The sequence below is a fragment of the Mesoplodon mirus genome, assembly GCF_964341445.2.
Source record: "Mesoplodon mirus genome assembly, chromosome: 11".
NCBI classification, from domain to species: domain Eukaryota; kingdom Metazoa; phylum Chordata; class Mammalia; order Artiodactyla; family Ziphiidae; genus Mesoplodon; species Mesoplodon mirus.
Window position 1 is genome coordinate 102,515,237 of NC_138987.1, and position 19,611 is coordinate 102,534,847.

The following is a 19,611-nucleotide window of genomic DNA, read 5'->3' on the forward strand; positions in this document are numbered from 1 at the left end:
GCATTTTGGTACCAAGCCTAAGGCCAACTCCACCTTCCTTTTTCAGAACTTTTCAACCTCCCATCATCTGCCCATCCTGCACCCACTCAACCCTCTTCCAAATTGTATCAGGTGTTTGGGGGACCCTTAGTAGCTCCACTCTCCAGCCAGACAACTCATCTTCCAACTATTATGCAAAGAGTTCTAGAAAGTCCAGTTCCTCCATGAAGCCTTCCCAGACAGATGAACAGAAGCTGCTGGCTTATAGAGTTCCCACTTCTACTTTGTGCTCCCCAAACCCTGATTTTCTGCCCTACTATGCAATTTTTATTGACATATATACCTCTCTCCTGCATTGACAGTAGCAACAGTGGCTGCTGCTTACATTTATTAAATGCTTACCATGTGCTGGGTACTGTTTGGAAGTGCTTTGCATGCACCGTTTCATTTCAGTCTCAGACAGGCTTGGAGAGCTGACTTGCCCAAGTGCACAGAGTGGGGGTCTAACGCCAGTGCCTACCTTCACAGTCCCCACAATGCAATGCTATCTCTCCTGCTTCTTCAGAACCAACTGCATTCCATACAAAAGATAATGTGATACACCTATATCGTGTTTTACATTGATCTCTATACCTACATCATTTCAGCCTCAAAACAATCACATCAGGAGGGTTAGGAGCAGTTTGTTACAGCCGAAGCTGCATGTAGGCTGATGCATTTGGCTGCTGTAACGACACTGGGGAATAAAGCCTCTGGTTTTCCAAGTTGAGGATTTTCCCCCTGCAACACCTGCTCCCTGAGTAAACGCAACCTTTTTATATGTAACAAGTAGAGAGCCATTATAAGCAAAAAGGGAACAAATACAAAATAGCAAACTGTGGGAGCAGGAGCCTGGTACAGCCAGTGCTCACAGTGGGCAAAACCAGCCGAGAAGGACGGACGGTGAGAAGCACCGTGCATTTCACTTTCCTGGTTTATTGGTCGTACTTCGTCAGTGAGATCACATCTCTGACACATCTGGCAAATTCAATAGCAAAGGGCAACAGAAACTGCCCCCAACTGATTCTGCCTGGAGACAGAATCAGCCCCACGCCCATGAGGAAGGAGCTTCTACATACAGGGTTGCTGCCCCCAATTCGGGGAACTTTCTAATTTGCCATTTAGTGAAATACCCCGCTCCACTGACAGTCGTGACGCGGCCCGAAAACACAAGCTGGGCTAATGATTTCATTCTTTTTAAACTGCTGAAATCCCCCCCAGGGATGGACATGCCAGCAAAATGGCATGGGAGCCAGTGAACTTTTAATATTGATTGAGAAGACTGAGCACGACCATCCTGAAGCCAAGTATTTCCAAGTTGCTCTCTCTGCCTGGCCCAGCTCTAGTCCATCCAGTTAATTTTCACTCCCATAGCTCTCCTATCTTTCCTCATCCCGAGAGAGCTCAAGCATTTCTTGGGCACCTAGTGTGAGCAAACAACTGTCAGGTTGTGTGAGGTTATCCTGATGGATCGCCCATGAAGCCTGTACCTACTGGCTGGATGAGTGTGGAAAACATGAGAGCCCCTTGGTGAGGAATGGATCGGATCAGCTCCTCAGAGGCGTGTGCCGGGATTCCATCCCCAGCTAAACATACAAGCTCATGTCAGAACGCCCCTGCCCTAGAGCAGGACGAGTACAGGACTGAGTTCTGGGAGAGGGCTGGGGTGGGGAGAGGGCGTGCATGCTCGGGCAGAAGGTGGAGAGACGGAGGATACCCAGAAATAACTGCACACGAACCAAACAGTAGGGAGGAGGATGCCAGTCCATAATCTGGCCATTGGAAGCATTGTGGTGTGGTCTTCCTTTTAAGAAAAAGAACATTTCTGATTTCCAAAGTAATACATGACCATCATTTAGAAGTTTTTAATAGAGAAAAGTACAAAAATAAATAAATAAAATAAAATTTAGCCATTCCTCTTACTGGCATATCACTGTTACAATTTTGTTTTGATTTTTTGGGGTTCTTTTGGCTGTCTTTTTTTTTTTTTTTTTTTTTTGCGATACACGGGCCTCTCACTGTTGTGACCTCTCCCGTTGTGGAGCACAGGCTCCGGACGCACAGGCCCAGCGGCCATGGCTCACGGGCCCAGCCGCTCCGCGGCATGTGGGATCTTCCCGGACCGGGTCACGAACCCGTGTCCCCTGCATCGGCAGGCGGACTCTCAACCACTGAGCCACCAGGGAAGCTCCGGTTGGTTTTTTTTAATAATTTTTTAAAATTTAAATTTATTTATTTTTGGCTGCATTGGGTCTTCATTGCTGCACACAGGCTTTTCTCTAGTTGCGGTGAGCGGGGGCTACTCTTGGTTGCGGTGCACGGGCTTCTCATTGCGATGGCTTCTCTTGTTGCAGAGCACAGGCTCTAGGCGTGCAGGCTCAGTAGTTGTGGCTCACGGGCTCTAGAGCGCAGGCTCAGTAGTGGTGGCATGCAGGCTCAGTAGTTGTGACTCAGGGGCTCTAGAGCGCAGGCTCAGTAGTTGTGGCGCACAGGCTTAATTGCTCCGCTCGTGTGGATCTTCCCAGACCAGGGCTCGAACCCGTGTCCCCTGTATTAGCAGGCAGACTCTTAACCACTGCACCACCACGTAAGTCCCTTATAATTTTGATATATGCTTTTTCCTATACTTTTTTGTGTATACATGTGTATGTATCTTCTTTTTTTGTATGTACCTTTTTTTTTTTTTTGGCAGTGCATTTATCCCACCAGGGATCTAACCCATGCCCTCTGCAGTCTTAACCACTGGACCGCCAGGGAAGTCCCCTTGTATGTATCTTCTTTAAAAACAAAATTTATCAGGGACTTCCCTGGCGGTCCAGTGGTTAAGACTGCAGGGGTCACAGGTTCAATCCTTGGTTGGGGAACTAGATCCCGTGTGCTGCAACTAAGACCCAGAAGAGCCAAATAAATAAATAAAAATTGATCAGGGGCTTCCCTGGTGGCACAGTGGTTAAGAATCCACCTGCCAGTTCAGGGGACACAGGCTCGAGCCCTGGTCCGGGAAGATCCCACATGCCATGGAGCAACTAAGCTTGAGTGCCACAACTACCGAGCCTGCACTCTAGAGCCCACAAGCCACAACTACTGAGCCCGCATGCCACAACTACTGAAGCCCGCACACCTAGAGCCCGTGCTCCGCAACAAGAGAAGCCATTGCAATGAGAAGCCCACGCACTGCAATGAAGAGTAGCCCCTGCTCACCACAACTAGAGAAAGCCTGCGCACAGCAACAAAGACCCAATGCAGCCAAAAAAAAAAAAAAAAAAAAAAAAATTGACCTAACTGCTTTGCAATCTACTTTTCTCCTTAACAAGACCAGGAATTTTCCCATGCCACGTAGATTATTCTAAAACATGATTTTAAATGGCTGCATCCTATGCTTATACCTTAACTTACTTAACCAAGATTCTATTTTTACTCATTAGGATTATTTCCAATTCTTCATTATTAAATGTAGCTTCAAGGATTATCCATATATGTAAACGTTTATATATTTTTATGATTATATCCTAATAATTCTAGAAATAGAATTGCTTGGTCAAAATGCACGTACATTTTTTAAATGTCTCACATATAGTGCCAAATGGTCTTTCAGGAAGTTTACACCAGTCACATTCCCAGCAGCAATGTGTGATGTAGCTATTTCTCTGAACCCTCACCAACCCTCGACATTTCTTTTGTAATCCTTGCCATTTGACAGATGAAAAACAATATCTTGTTTTATCATCGTGTATGTTTAATCCATCAAGGTAATAAATATGTATTTTTCCTTCCAAATCCCCTGGAACTTAATAGCACAATGAGTGTTTCCTTTTTCCCCCATTCAACCACTCCTCTCCCAAATCCCTGAGAACTGATATAGAAATCAGAGTAAAATCTGCTCAGATGACTAGACAAACTCAGGGCCATGTCACCTGAACCAGTAAAAGAAGGTAGTGGAACAGATGGCTCAAAACAGCACATACACCATAAATTACAACTGTGAAATGGGTAACAAATCCTTACACAGAAACTTTTTTAGCTATAAAAGGAGATCAGTCCTCTGAGTTATATTTAGCACTGCCTAATACGAAAATCTCATTTCTTCAACAACACCCAGTTCTGTGATGGGGCATCCTCCATACTGAGTGGCTAATCCACCCAATATTATTCTCAACTCCTGCCTAACTTCTTGTCCCTTGACTTTGTTTTTGTTTTGTGGTTGCCTCCACAGGATCTCCTCCTCTCTGGCCGTCAGTAGCCTAATTTACCATTGAAGAATTTACCCCTCCCCCATTCCCAGTGCGGTTTGGTCAGGATTGAGCACAATCCCACTCTGGACTTGATGTGGGATGCAGATAGCTCTGGGAGCTGCTGGCAGCCACTTTGGGCCATGAGGTAGAGCCTGCATCAGAAGGAGTGGACTTGAGAAACAGAGAGAGGAGCTAGGTCTGGTCAAATCTGTAAGCCCTGAACCAAGCCTCACAGGAAGCCAGTGTGTGAAACGATACATTCCCTCTTTTTTTTTTTTTTTTTTTTTTAACTTAAACCAACTTTGGTCAACTTTCTGTCACAAGCAAAGAATGCTGAATGAAACACTGCCTGTGGATGGATTCCATGGTCCAATAGGAACTCAGTCCATTCAATCCAAGCATTCTAAACATCACACCCATTACTGCCACTAGTTCAGTTCATCATGACCCCAGGGGTGTTCAGATCCAAGGTAAAACCAAGCTACGTGGAGTCTGAAGGCCCCAGGATGCCTGGATGGGCTCAAAAGCCCACTCCATCCACCCGTAGCATGAGAGAGTCAAGAGGGAGGAACAGGGTGGTGTGGTACTATTTGATTCCTGGGCTACATCCGTTGTCATGTGGACCTACTGAAGACACAAAGGTCCGAAAAGCTTGATGTCCTGCCCCTCTTCTATACTGAGGGCTGTTGTGAAAGCAACCCAGTCTTCTGCAGAGAAGCTAAGAGGATCATGGACTGGGATGTCCCAGAGCTGGGCGACATCCTGGGTTCTGGGGTTTATCCTTAGGCTAACAGGTAAAAAAATCAGAAATCTTCCAACTAAATCTTTCTAACTAATTCCTTGATTGGGTTGCAAGTTTCACCCTGCCACGAGAAAGGAAATTTAAATGCAACTTGACAAAATTGCAAAGCTACTTCTGCATCAATTTTTCATAATACAATGACAAAAAATTGAGAGGTGTCTCCCCTAACGCACTGGTATGTACATTCTGTAGTAGCCAGAAATTCGGTGTAAGTACAAGTGAGCAAAATCAAGATGGGAGTCTATGGAAGATACCTCTACTCACCAAAGCCACTGCAAAATAAAATCTAGAACCACCACATTATAATCATGACCAAAAGAGAGTTTCCTGGAGCCCTGATGTAACTTGCAGGAAGACGCTTCCCTAAGCGAAGCCACACCAAGTGCTGGAAAGCCTCTAGGAAACATAGAAAATTTTGTGAACAGGGTTTTTCCGGACTTATATCTTCATATACAGCCACAACTAAGAAAAATTTACCAAAATAAATAAATAAATAGATATACATATTCATGTATAGGCATAATGTGTATAGAAATATATATATATTTATCTGAACACAAGCCTTGGGGCTCCACCCACCATCAGACAGGACTGAAGGCTACCCGGCTGCAGAACTAAAACAAACTCGCCTAGTGACTGGCCCCTTCCACAGTGGGGAGGGAAAGAAGCTCTGTGTCCTTCCAGTCTGTCTTTCCTCTGGGGCTCAAACACATGCTCTTAAAAATAAAAACATCAGGGCCTTCCAGGGTCGCGCAGTGGTTGAGAGTCCGCCTGCCGATGGAGGGGACATGGGTTCACGCCCCGGTCCGGGAAGATCCCACATGCCGCGGAGCGGCTGGGCCCGTGAGCCATGGCCGCTGAGCCTGCACGTCCGGAGCCTGTGCTCCGCAACAGGAGAGGCCACAACAGTGAGAGGCCTGTGTACCGCAAAAAAAAAAATTAAAAAATAAAAATAAAAACATCAGCTTCAATACTGCATGAGGCAAAGGTCAAGCTCGGCTCAGCTGGGTTATATTTGAATATGACTTGTTTCACACAGCTTTTCAATTGTGAAAGAGAAAAGAATGAAAAGAAAGGAGTGGAGGGAGAGAGGAGACAGCGCATGACACTGTACGTGTAGGAATCTGATAATAACAGACGGTGCTCTGATAAAGCCTTGGAATGGAGCTGACACACTCGAGACCACTGGCACACAAGTCAGCGTTTTCAGGTTTAAGAGGAAAACACATCCAAGTGGATCCGTCTTTTATGGGAAAGGAAAAGATGTCACATCTGCCTTTGTCTGGGGCCTAGTAAGGGCACATGCAGGATCCCAAATCCCCTTTGCTCCTATTTGAGATCATGGAACTTCTGTTTGATTTCAGCCTCTGATTCCTTCTCATTCAATCATCACGAGTGTCTGCGATGGACAAGGCACTTGTCTGTGCACTGGGAGCATCCCGAGATCAACAGGACATAGGGTCTGCCCTCAAGGAGCTGACAGTGGGGCAGGGAAAGTGCGACACGCATAGAAAAGGGTCTTTGCCAGGTGGAAATTGCTATCTCGTGAGAGTGAGAAGGCTCCCATTCAAGAGGTCAGAGAGGGCTTCCCTGGTGGCACAGTGGTTGAGAATCCGCCTGCCAATGCAGGCGACATGGGTTTGAGCCCTGGTCTGGGAAGATCCCACATACCGTGGAGCCACTAAGCCCGTGCGCCACAACTACTGAGTCTGTGCTCTAGAGCCCGCGAGCCACAACTACTGAGCCCGTGCACCACAACTACTGAGCCCGTGAGCACTGAGCCCGCGAGCCACAACTACTGAGCCCGTGTGCCACAACTACTGAAGCCCGCGTGCCTAGAGCCCGTGCTCCGCAGCAAGAGAAGCCACCGCGATGAGAAGTCAGCACACCACAACGAAGAGTAGCCCCTGCTCGCCGCAACTAGAGCAAGCCCGCGCGCAGCAACGAAGACCCAGCGCAGCCAAAACTAAATAAATAAATCAATAAATAAATTCATAAAAAAAAAAGAGGTCAGGGAAAGTTTTGTGGGGAAGGGGCTATTTGAGTGGGCCCTCAAAAGAGAGAGAGAGAGAGAGAGAGAGAGAGGTTTCCAGGAGTTGAGCCTCTCTAACTCGTCCGGGTTCCCACATGCAGAGAACAAGCAGAGGTCCTCCCGAAGGACCACCTGCCTGCCCCAGGCGGAGGTAGGTTGAACGGTTAGAAGGAAAGGGAATTTGAAAGGGTAAATATGAACATGCTGCCATCTCAGTGAAGAGAGGGATTGGGTGGGGGGGGCTTTGAGATTATCTTAGTTTTGCTCATTTGTGCTCTTTCATTTCGGGAAAGAATGGACTGTGAAACCTACTTTTGTAATGAAAATATATGTACGATTTTAACACAATAGCCCAACCCACCACCACCAGCCTCCCCCCACTGCCCCACCCCACGGCCAAAAAAAAAAAAAAAAAAGGAAAAGAGAAACGGAATGAGAAGAGCATCCATGTCTCCTCTCTATACACTAGACACATAATCATGGCGCACCCTCAGAGACTATGTCACAGCAAAATCGCAGAGGTGAAACCTATAAATAGTCTAGGCCCCTTGGGCCAGATGCCCCTAACCTTATCTAGAAGATAAGTTACTTTTATTTCCTGGGGATGTTGAACTCCTGACCATGAAAAATGAAAGCCCTGAGGCGACAGCGGGGACAGGGCGACAGCTGACTCCCCTCCCCTGCCTGCCTGTCGAGCTGGCAGGGGCCAGGCCGGGGCAGAGCCGCCCTCGGGGGTTGACGCCTCAGCACCGGGAATGGCAGGCCCACCTCCTGCAGGGGCACCTCAGGGTTCACCGCAGGGCGTTGTTCAAATGCCACCTCCCGGTGTGCCACAGCTTGACACGTGGGGAGAGCGCTAGGCCCCGTGGTTTGGGGTCCAGAGCTGCTGGCCTGAGCACTGCCACCAGCAAGAGCTCACAGGGCTGTTCCTTTGTGTCAGGTCCAGGGCTGGGGTGCTTGACGCGCTAGCTCCGGGGGCACGGGGACGTCTGGGGCTCTTGCCGGCCCGGCGTGCAGGCACTCTTGGGGGTAACCATACCCACAACTTCTTTTGTGGGAGGGCATGTAACGAGGCACCCTGAGCGGGCCAGGCTGACTTCTCTTCCTGGGACTTGAGTGTTAAGCAGAAAGGCACAAGAACTGAAAATAACAGGGGCTGATTCATCCAGCCACAAATACCCTAAAGAAGGAAACTGGTATCTATCTCTGCTCTCTCGACCTCCTTAGCTGCCCTGGGTCTCACCCTTCCCCAGACCTGGCTGTTCACTTTTCTTTCCGTTGTGTGAGTCAATTCAAATTCTTCCAGTAAATGTCCTCCATCCCTCCCCAAAGTTAGCCCTAGAGTCTACTTGCAATGTTGGCAACCAAAAACCCCCAAAAGGTATAAGTTCTAACCATCTTAGTAACCTCATTTTGTCATTATTATCCCTATTTTAATATAAGGTAATTGAGCTTCAGAGAAGTTAAAAAAAACTTGCCCGAGGACACATAGCTAACGAGAGCCACACTCAGAACGTGAACCCAGTCTGGCTTGGAGGCATGACAAGAGTGTGGGTTTTGTCATGAGAGTAAAACGAGCCCAAATCCCCACTTCCCTGGTTTCTGCAGAAAAACCCGGATCACATTAGTTTCTCTGAATTGCAGGAACCCTCTCCAAATCAGAAAAATGGAGAAAATAACACTCACTTCACAGAGCTATTGAGAGTTTGATATTGGGCTTCTGAGTTGACCCAACGACGAGGTTTCCTCTCTGTCTCTCTGTCTCTGTCTCTCACATGCTTTTGTTCATAGGGGTTTCCCCCATAACTCCGTCCCCTCCTGTGTCCTGGTGTACTGTTCCTGGAAGGCCTATCAGAAAACGCAGACACTCTCAGGGAAGGAGTGTAAGAGGCACATAAATATGCATAAAATCTAAACCTTCCCCTGAATATGGCTTTGGAAGGAAGAGAACAAGAGTTTTCATTCCTCTTGAGGACGATGAAAACACAGAGACACTAAACACTTATCTCGAGGTTACACAGAAAACCCAAAGGTAAGAGGGCCCCAGGAGTTCTATGCACAGCCAGTTGGATCTCTGGATCTGAAAATTCCAGAGAACAGATGTCCCAAGTTGCTGGTTTTGAACCCTCCCCTCACTTCCCCTCTTTATCTACTCTCTTCCCCAATTCAAATAAATCATGTAAACATCCACATTAGGCAAATTTCTAACAAGGTTTCCCCAGACCCCTGTCCATTACACACCTTATCTCTCCCTTCAGAGCTGTGACCTACTTAAAATGTTCTTAAAATTCTTTGAATGGCGGGAAAGTTCCCAAAGACGTGCTCCCTATGCTGGAAGAATTAAAGTTCCCTTATAATATACAGTTAAAGAGAAAGTGTTACTTCCACTAAGATTTCTGAGGCTTCTTCAGAGATGAATTCAAGTTTTCCCAGGATTGAGACTGTGAATAGTATAACTAAAAGATCAGTTGGTCAACAGATATTCACAAACTACCTGCCTTAAGCAAGGAATTTACCAAAATTGACACTAGCTTACAACAAGAGTGAAAAAATCCACACAGCATGAAGTTATTCAACATAATTTTGACTTGTGATTTTTCTGGGTTTTAGGGCCAAGAAAACGACAATCTACATTGTAATGTGATAATTTCTGGGATTGCTATTCTTCCCTTGTACATTCATTTCTTCCAGTCTTACAGGTTTTATATACAACAGCAAATCAATTTTTAAAACAATAACCCATCATTTTAGCAACTTGAACACGGGAATTTATCTTCCACAGGCACACAGATTATTTAAAGTTACAAACATGGTGTGCTTGCTATTTTGTATTCTATTGTACATTTTATCATAAGTCAGTCTTTCCTTGTTTCCCTCTACATGTCTCTGGATATAAGCTTTTGTTAAAATGCAAAATACTCCATTATATTGATGTACCACAAAATTTTTAAACTGTTCCTCTAATGTTGGACATTTCAGATATTTCTATTTTTTTCTATTACAAGTAACACAGTAGAGGGTATCTTTCATGTATTCAGAATTTTAAAAATCTTTACTAAATAGCTTCACTGGGAAAAATTCCTGGGTCTAGTACTTTTATGGCTTTTCCTATTATCATGTTGCATTTCCCCAAACTTTTACCAATGTACAATGCAACCCACAATAAAAGATGCAATTGTACTGCACCCTCAATAGCGTTAGGTATTATTTTTTTAAACTGTTACTCCCATTAGCAAGAGGTAAAACAGTGTCACAGTGTTGCTATGAGGTGTACTTTTGATTACTGTCAATGAGGAACATTATCTATGTATTTTTTTTCTTATTTCCTTATCTGAGTAAATTTCTTGTTTTTTCTTTCTAAAATGCTGGTCATGACCCACAAAATTGATTTCATGACCCACTAGTGAGTCATAATCCACTGTCTGAAAACATGTAAAATAGGGTTTTATTTTACACTGCAGTCTCTCTAATATCCCCCAAATGAACTGATACATATAGAATGAGCCAGATCAACTGGACATTTCCCCCCAGTGGCCTGTGACATAAACTGCCCTTTTTCAGGGACGAGATATTGGTGGTCACGGGTGGGCGGGCGGCAATGAGAACTAACACATGGTCTCACTGTTTCTGGCCTGCCGTCCAGGGGGCTTGACCTGGCCTGGCCTGCCCATGAGGTGTGGCAGCTCTGAGGTGCCGTGTTGGGAAAGGGCGCTTGGGCCCGAGGTAGCAGAAGCAAGGAGCCGTCCTTCCCAGGGAACCAGCTGAAAGCAGCTCCAGTTCAGCTGAGAGGCTAGAGCAGCGGGTGAAGTGTGCCCACAGCCTGGCTTTGCCAAGCGGACACAGGGGAAGCTGAAGGAGGCCCAGTCTGGGTAAGCGAAGGCGTTGTCTCAGGAGGTCAGGTCACTCCAGGAAGAGACAAAATGTGTGGACTAAGCCGGCCCTGGGAAAGGGCTCCTCCAGGTCAGCACCTGGGGATGCCAATAGGGTGATTCCAGACAGCAGCGTGGGAGAGCCTCGGTCACCCTGGGGACACTGCCCAGCCACGTGGCCCTGGCACATGGGCTTTGTGTTCCATGTCGGATGGTTGCATGACCTTTAAATAGCATCTTAATTCTCTTGCCTATTGATGAGGTGAATGACCAAGCCTTGCCAAGCGTCTCAGAAGAGACAGTACTTTTTTGGTTTTTTTTTTTTTGCGTTACGTGGGCCTCTCACTGTTGTGGCCTCTCCCATTGTGGAGCACAGGCGCCGGACGCGCAGGCTCAGCGGCCATGGCTCACGGGCCCAGCCTCTCCGTGGCATGTGGGATCTTCCCGGACCGGGGCACGAACCCGTGTGCCCGGCAGGCAGACTCTCAACCACTGTGCCACCAGGGAAGCCCGAGACAGACTTTTATGCCTACCCATCAAGGAGACCACAACCAATCGCTATTCAGCCAAAGTTATAATTATGATTTTTTTTTCTTTTTTTGGCCTCACGGCGTGGCATGTGGGATCTAGTTCCCCGACCAGGGATGGAACCCGGACCCCCTGCATTGGGAGCACAGAGTCTTAACCACTGGACCGCCAGGGAAGTTCCAACTCAGCCAGAATTAAAGCAAGCACCTTAGGAGGCGCTGACTGGGGAAGTTCTGGCCCCAGGTTGGTACATGACGCTTTCTAGTGTGTTTAAATTTCTAGTGCAGATTCTTGCCTCCAGCTGCATATTCGTGAGGTGACCTTAGAGGCAGGTGTTGGAAGAACCTGTCCCAACAGGTGTGCCCCCTGTCGTCAGTAGTAGCTGCAGAGAGGAGCTGATCCTGGCCCTTGGATCTTGAGGAAACCCCTCAAACTTAGGAGCAGTTCAAGGCATGCTGAAGGGTTTCAGGCCTGCAAAGGATAACATTTCTAATTCTTAGGTGTTCTTAGGTTGCTTCTCCCTTCTTCAGGGTGACCACCGCATTCCTAACCCTTCTTTCTAAGTGTCCATTCTCCTCGAAGCGGGTGGGAGATCTGCACATGACTCTGCTAACGACGAACATGAAGTCCGTCACCTACAGGAGGACAGAGCTCTCACCCTACAGACTTGCACAAGCATGCATCTCCTCTCCCCCTTTCCCTGGGGAAAGGTTCTAGACAGTCCTGACAGATATACACCCTGCCCTACCATTGAAGAGAATAAGCGATTACCAGATTCACCTGGAAAAATGTCATCCTGATTGATTAGAATGGTGGATTGCAAATTTAGCTCATTAGAATCACATAGGAGCTTAATCCCAATGTTTAGGCTGTATCTCAGACCTATTAAGCCAGAATCTCTGGAGATGGGGCCCAGACTTCAGTATTTTATTTTAATTTATTTATTAATTGAAGTATAATTGACCTACAACACGGTTAGCTCCTGGTGCACCACATAGTGATTTGATATTTCTGTACATGACAAAATGATCATAGCCAGGCACCAGTACTTTTTAAAGCTCCCCAGGTGTTCCAACAGGCAAGCAGGGTTGAGAACCACTGAATAGTACTGCAGGGGCCCAGGGGTTCAGCGTTGTAGTTATCTTTCATTTAACAAGATTTCACCCTTCCCTTGAGAGGAATCTTTATAACAGTGAAACCTCTAAATAGTTGATCACAGCAACAGACCAACAGGAAAGACTTTTCCTTGGGGGTGGGGGACGAAGTGGGGAGGGATGGGCCGAGAGGACTTACATACAGAGAGTGTTTTACCACGGAATCACAATCATCGGATCCTAAACAAAGCCAGTCCCCTGAAAGGCATTCGGCCCTTGCCTTGCTTCAGGAAGGGCTCAACTTCACGCCCTTTGTCAGAGCCCTTCCAGAGAAGCACCTGCGCGGCGGCCCCCGCGGCCTCCGGTGCGGTCACACGCGCCACGTCCACCTCTGGGCTCGGGCTGCGCCGCGGCCTCCGCTGGGGGGAAGGAGACTCCCCGGGGGAACGGTCGCCTCGCTGCGGAGGTGATGGAGGCATGCGCTTCCTTGGGCTCGCCAGCAAGGATGCGGCTTGGCCCGGGACAGCTGGCAGCCGCCGTTTGCCCCGGGGAAGGTATTTCTCTGATTGCGGGATAGAAACATAAAGCGAACTGGATGGAAGCTGGGAATCTGAGCCCCGCGGCCTCTCGGATAGGTTTGGGGTGCACCCGTACGGTGGGGCGTTGTCTGAAATGGAGGCACCGAGACGGCGCAGCTGCGGTTAGGAGAGCGGCGCGTTTAAAAGGAGACGAAATAATAATTCCAAGGACGCAAATAGGTCAGAAAGGAAAAGCCTTCCCGGCCACAAGCAACTTAACGGTGTGATTTTTAAAAGGCATCAATCCAGACACCGCATGACCTTGTGGCTCGGAGATCTGCTCCCCGGGGAGGACTGGGTGGTACTCACGGGCCCTCCCGGCAGGCGGTCCTCGGCGCACGTGCAGATGCAGGTACAGGTGCAGGTGCTCCGGCCGCTCGCGAGCTGAGCACAGCCGCGCCGACCCCGAGGCCCCCGCCACCCGCCCGGCTCCCGGGCCGGAGGTGCGCGTCCGGCGGCGGGCGGAGAAGGCCGGGTCCTGCCGCAGCCTCCTCCGCGCTCGGCTCCGCGGTCGCTATGGAAACCAGGCGCGGCCCCAGAGGTGACACAGCGACGCGCCCCGGGCCCTCCCGGCATCTGCGCGGCCCCGCGAGGTCTGGGATGTGGGCTTCCCGGGCGGCACCGTCAGAATGTCCTCTCCGGCCTCAACCAGACCCTCCCCTCCTCCCCTCCCCCTCCTCCCGGCCTCTTCCCTCGCCCCCTCTAGGCCCACCTCGGTCCGCAAGTCAGGGTGGAAATGCCGGCCCTTCCCGGGCCCCTTCCAGGCGGGGACTCCGGGTGCTGAGCTGCCAGAGGCCTGCGCCTCTGCTGGGGTCGGGACCCCTCCCCTCACTCCTCACGAGCCCTGGATTGCCCAGGAAAGCAAACTGCCAAGCCCTAACGAGGTCAGACGGAAGGCCGGATAGATCGGAATAAATTCCTATCAGCATTTGCTTATTATAATCGGAGCAGAAAGAAGCCTTAGCGATGATTTCGTCTTCAAGCATCATTGGCTTCAGTACGACATCCATCAAGCTGTGTGGTCGGCAGCAGACCGGCTCCAGCCAGCACCCTCAGGGGAGGGCTGACGACTCTCAGAGAAGCGGCGCCTGCTTGTCTCTGCCGGTGTCCCCTTAATCCCGCCGTCCCCTTGAGTCGCGTCCCTCTCCTTTCCGTAGCCATTAATGCGAGGGGCGAAGCTCCAGGATCTCGGTGCGGCTCAGAGGTGGTCCCGCTTGTCACCCGCAGTCCCTCCTTCATCTCACCACTCTGCATCCATGTCTGTTCTACCTGAATCTGCAGGTGTTTTGCTCCAATTCCAAAATAAGGGAAGGAAACACATTTTTGGGAACTCTGACAATATGCCTAGCATATTTATGGGTTATTTCATTTAATCCTTGTGTCAACCTGTGAGATTTTACATCACTGTCTTATAAATTAAGAACATAAAAACACAAAGAAGTTACTTACCTGTGCAAGGCTACACAGCTAGATAAACGGTAAAGCTGGAACTCCCACCTAGCTCTATTTGACACCATAGCTGAAGACACAAGGCTGTCTGGGGTTGGCCCAGGTGGATATGAGGGAAAACTTCCTAGGATGTACAGAATCACTAATAATTTCTCCCATCTCTCATTTACTGATTTTATTTCCAATGTTTTTTTTTAAGAAATAAAGTGTTTATTTTAGAAGCCTTGAAATATATAGAAACATAAAGGAATAAAAATCATCTGTAATCCTACCACTCAAAATCATGATTAATATTCCTATTTCCTTCTAGTCTTTTTTCTATCTTTAAACTAAGTTAAAACTGCCATAGATTGTATGTTTGTGTCCCCCCAAATCCATATTTTGGAATCTAATCCCAAGCTGATGGGATTTGAAGATGGGGGCCTTTGGCAGGTTGTAGATCGTAAGGGCTGGGTCTTCATGAATGGGATTAGTGCCATGAATGGTAAAGGAGACACCGAGAGCTCCCTTGCCCCTTCTGCCATGTGAGGACACAGTGAGAAGGTGGATGTCTATGAATCCTCACCAGACACTGGATCTGCTGGTGTCTTGATCTTGGACTTCCCAGCCTTCAAAACTGTGAGAAATAAATTTCTGTTGTTTGTAAGTCACCCAGTCTGTGATGTTCTGTTATAGCAGCCTGAATGGACTAAGACAAAGAATATATGTATAATTGTATCCTACTTTTCATTTAAAATAGCCTTGTGTAAATTTTCCCCCCTCTGTTAAGTTTCTTTAAAAACACTACTTTTAATGCTATACAATATTTCATCATATGAATGTATCATCATTTCTTTATTGAGTATTTGAGTTATTTCCAATTCTTATTGATTGCATAAAACTGTAATAAAATTTTTTCTACATAAAACTTGCCTATATTGACATTTCCTTGAAAGTGAGTTCTAAAAGTGGAATATTGGATCAAAGATATGAACTTTTAAAATTCACATTGACATTATTGGGACTTCCCTGGTGGTCCAGTGGTTAAGACTCCACGCTCCCAATGCAGGGGCCCAGGTTCGATCCCCTCCCTGGTCAGGGAACTAGATCCCGCGGGCCACAACTAAACATCCTGCGTGACACGACAAAGACCTGGCACAGCCAAATAGATAAATAAATAAATAAATTTTTAAAAATTAAGAAGAATAAAATTCATACTCACATTAGTGACATCCCCACCAGAGTGGTACAATTGTTACAACTCGTGAGCCTACATGGACACATCATTATCACCCAAATCCATGGTTTATATTATGGTTCACTCGTTGCCCATTCCATAGAAATTTACAGTGACATGTACCCATCATAATGGTATCATATAGAAAAATTTCACTGTCCTAAAAATCCTAAAAGCTCCACTTGATGGGATTTGGAGATGGGAAATTTAAATATGCATTGAAGGGCCTCCCTGGTGGCGCAGTGGTTGAGAGTCCGCCTGCCGATGCAGGGGATACGGGTTCGTGCCCCGGTCTGGGAGGATCCCATATGCCGCGGAGCGGCTGGGCCCGTGAGCCATGGCCGCTGGGCCTGCGCGTCCGGAGCCTGTGCTCCGCAACGGGAGAGGCCACAACAGTGAGAGGCCCGCATACCCCAAAAAGAAAAAAAATATAAATAAATAAATAAATAAATATGCATTGAAGTTTTCTCGTGTCTTTTTATGACTTGATAGCTCATTTTCTTCTAGCACTGAATAATATTCTGTTGTCTGGATGCACCATGTATCTATTCACCTACTGAAAGACATCTGGGTTGCTCCCAAGTTTTGACAATTATGAATAAGTTGCTATAAATATTTGTGTGCAGGTTTTTCTGTGGTCATCAGTTTTCAACTCCTTTGGGTAAATACCAAATATGGTTGCTGGATTGTATGGTAAGAATATATTCAGTTTTGTAAGAAACCACCAAACTATCTTACAAAGTGGCTGCACCATTTTGCATTCCCCTACCCCAGCAACGATTGAAAGTTCCTATTGCTCTGCATCCTCACAAGCAGTTGGTGTTGTCAGCGTTCCAGATTTTGGCCATTGTGTAGTGGTATTGTTTTTTTGTTTTTTGTTTTTTAATATTTATTTATTTATTTGCTTGTGCAGGCCTAAGTTGCTGCTCACCAGCTCCTTAGTTGTGGCACATGGGCTCCTTAGTTGTGGCATGCATGGGGGATCCGGTTCCCCAACCAGGGATTGAACCTGGGTCCACTGCATTGGGAGCTCAGAGTCTTAACCACTGTGCCACCAGGGAAGTCCTGTGTAGTGGTATTCTTTTAATTTGCATTTTACTGATGACATAGGACGTGGAGAAGGGGATCTATTGCCTTTGACTGTTGTTTTTTTTTTTTGGCCACCGCTTGCATGGGATCCTAGTTCCTCGACCAGGGATCAAACCCAGGCCTTGGCAGTGTAAGCTTGGAATCCTAACCACTGGACTGCCAGGGAATTTCCGCCTTTGACTATTTTTAAATGTACCTTGCAAATCCAGATAAGGCCAAAAAGTTTCTGCTCATGAATAAAGGGTTAAAGTGTGCTGCAAAATTGATAGGAATGAACACAACATGGTAACGGATCTTTCATAAATTCTCTTACTGGGTTATGTTACAGTGGATATCTAAATATAAAGACATAATATTTATTTATTTGTTTTACTTTTTTTTTTTTTTTTTGGCTGCGTTGGGTCTTTGTTGCTGCGCACGGGCTTTCTCTAGCTGCAGCGAGCAGCAGCTACTCTTCGTTGTGGTGTGCGGGCTACTCATTACGGTGGCTTCTCTTGTTGCGGAGCATGGGCTCTAGGCACGTGGGCTTCAGTAGTTGTGGCTCGCGGACTCTAGAGCGCAGGCTCAGTAGCTGTGGCACACGGGCTTAGCTGCTCCGCGGCATGTGGGATCTTCCCGGACCAGGGCTCGAACCCGTGTCCCCTGCACTGGCAGGTGGATTCTTAACCACTGTGCCACCAGGGAAGCCCAAGACATAATATCTACCACTGATTTCACTAAAGGTAGTATAGGACTAATATTTCACCAAGTAGTTTATATGTATATACATATATAACATACAGAATTTAGGAACTAAATTTACTACAATTAAATCGACAAAACACCAGTATAATTTTGCAGCTTTTCTCTTCCACAGACTAAGCTATACAAACGTAGAATGTCTATTTATGAGTGAAGGCATCTACCATATTGTTTTCCGAGTTTAATTTCTATAAACGGTGCCTGGGGATTACACTGAAATCCATGTATTTGAACGCAGAACATATATTAGTCAGGGTCCTCGGAATTGGCTCACACAGTTATGGAGACTGAGAGTCCCTTGGACCTGACATCTGTAGGCCAGAGAACCAGGGCAGCTTGTGGTGTAATTCAGTCTGAGTCCAAAGGCCTGAGAACCAGGAGCTCCCCTCTCTGAGGGCAGGAGAGGCAGGATGTCCCAGCTCAACAAGAGAAGGAGAACTTGCCTTCCTCTGCCCGCCATGGACTGGATGACCCACCGCATTTGGGAGCTGATATTCTTTACTCAGTCTCCTCATTCAAAGGCTAATCCCTTCCAGAAACACGCACAGACACACCCAGAAATGACGTTTTACCAGCTGTCTGGACATCTCTTAGCCCAGTCAAGTTGACACATAAAATTAACTACCACAATTGACTTGAGCAACTTATGCCATAAGTGAAGCAATTTATGCCTCTGTTCTTTTTTTCCCTTCCCAGTCTTTCACCAGCTGGCCATTTGGATTTGTATAAGATATACTGAAACTCCTTAGGAACGAGGAAGTCATTCCCTGCCCCCCTTATTATACAAGTGAGGAAACAGAGGCTGAAAGAGGTTAAATGACTAGCTCAAGGCCACACAGAATTTTATTAGTAATCTTCAAGTCTGAAGACAGGCCGATGAAATTCGCAGATGACTGAAAGCTAGAAAGAAGCCAATAGAAATGGACTGAAATGTATTTCTAATCTAGAGATGACGGATAAACACTAAGAACGGTCTGCCTGGGATGATAGGCTAAAGCCAGTAAGTAGAGAATTAGCATTAATAAACGCAATGGCCCTCACTTCTGGTTGAAACATTGTAAGCAGGTAGGGTAGGGGTTCCCCAGAGAAAGAGAAACAGGCACCGCTTTCTAGACCTAAGGGAAGCCATTTTTGGCCTAAGCCATTCTGTGATCTGAGCCTGGCCACAACGCTTGCCCTTCAGCAGGTCTCAGTAATCAGTGCTCTTAAGGGAAGGGAGGGAACACAGGGACAAAGGAAAAGCAGTCAAGAAACAACAGTTCAGCGAGAAACAGTCCTAGTTCCCCGTCGAGGGATGCACACCACAGTCTGATACAGTCTTTGGATGGTCCTGCAGGAACTAAGGCCCCTACCCGGGGGAGGACAGAGTGATGATGCTGACCCTTGTGACTTCAGTCAACTAAAGCCTGGACTCTGTTGACCTTTGCCCAGTTCTATGCTGAATTCTCCTCTGCTCAAGCCCCTTCATGAACACACATGTACCCTTAGCTTAAACTTCCCCAATTTTGCTGTTCAAGGAGACACAGTTTTGGGAAAGATCCCCGCTGTTCCCTTACTGGCTGCAGGTAATAATCCTTTCTTCTCCCGCTTTTTGCCTTGGTTGGGTCTTTAGGCTCGATGCCCAGGTTTTCAGGCATCAACTGCACAGTATAGGCCCCACCTGGCTACCGTTCACGTGCATCAGAATACAGAGGAGTTACATCGTCAAGCTTGGGTCCAGTGAAGGCCCCGAGTGGGGAGCAGCTGCTAAAACAGCACGGCAGCCTCAGGAGCCTCATGAAGCGGCAGGGTGCTAGGGACTGGCTCGGAGTTCTTGGTGCTGCCCAGGTCAATTTGTGCCGTACGTGAGGTACAACATGCCAAGCGGGCTCTTGACAGCTGGAGGCCATGCACCAGAAGACGGTGAGGGCCTGAGCTCTGCCCCAAAGGAGGAAGGGCCCCAGCAGCTGTGCCGGTGAAGCTT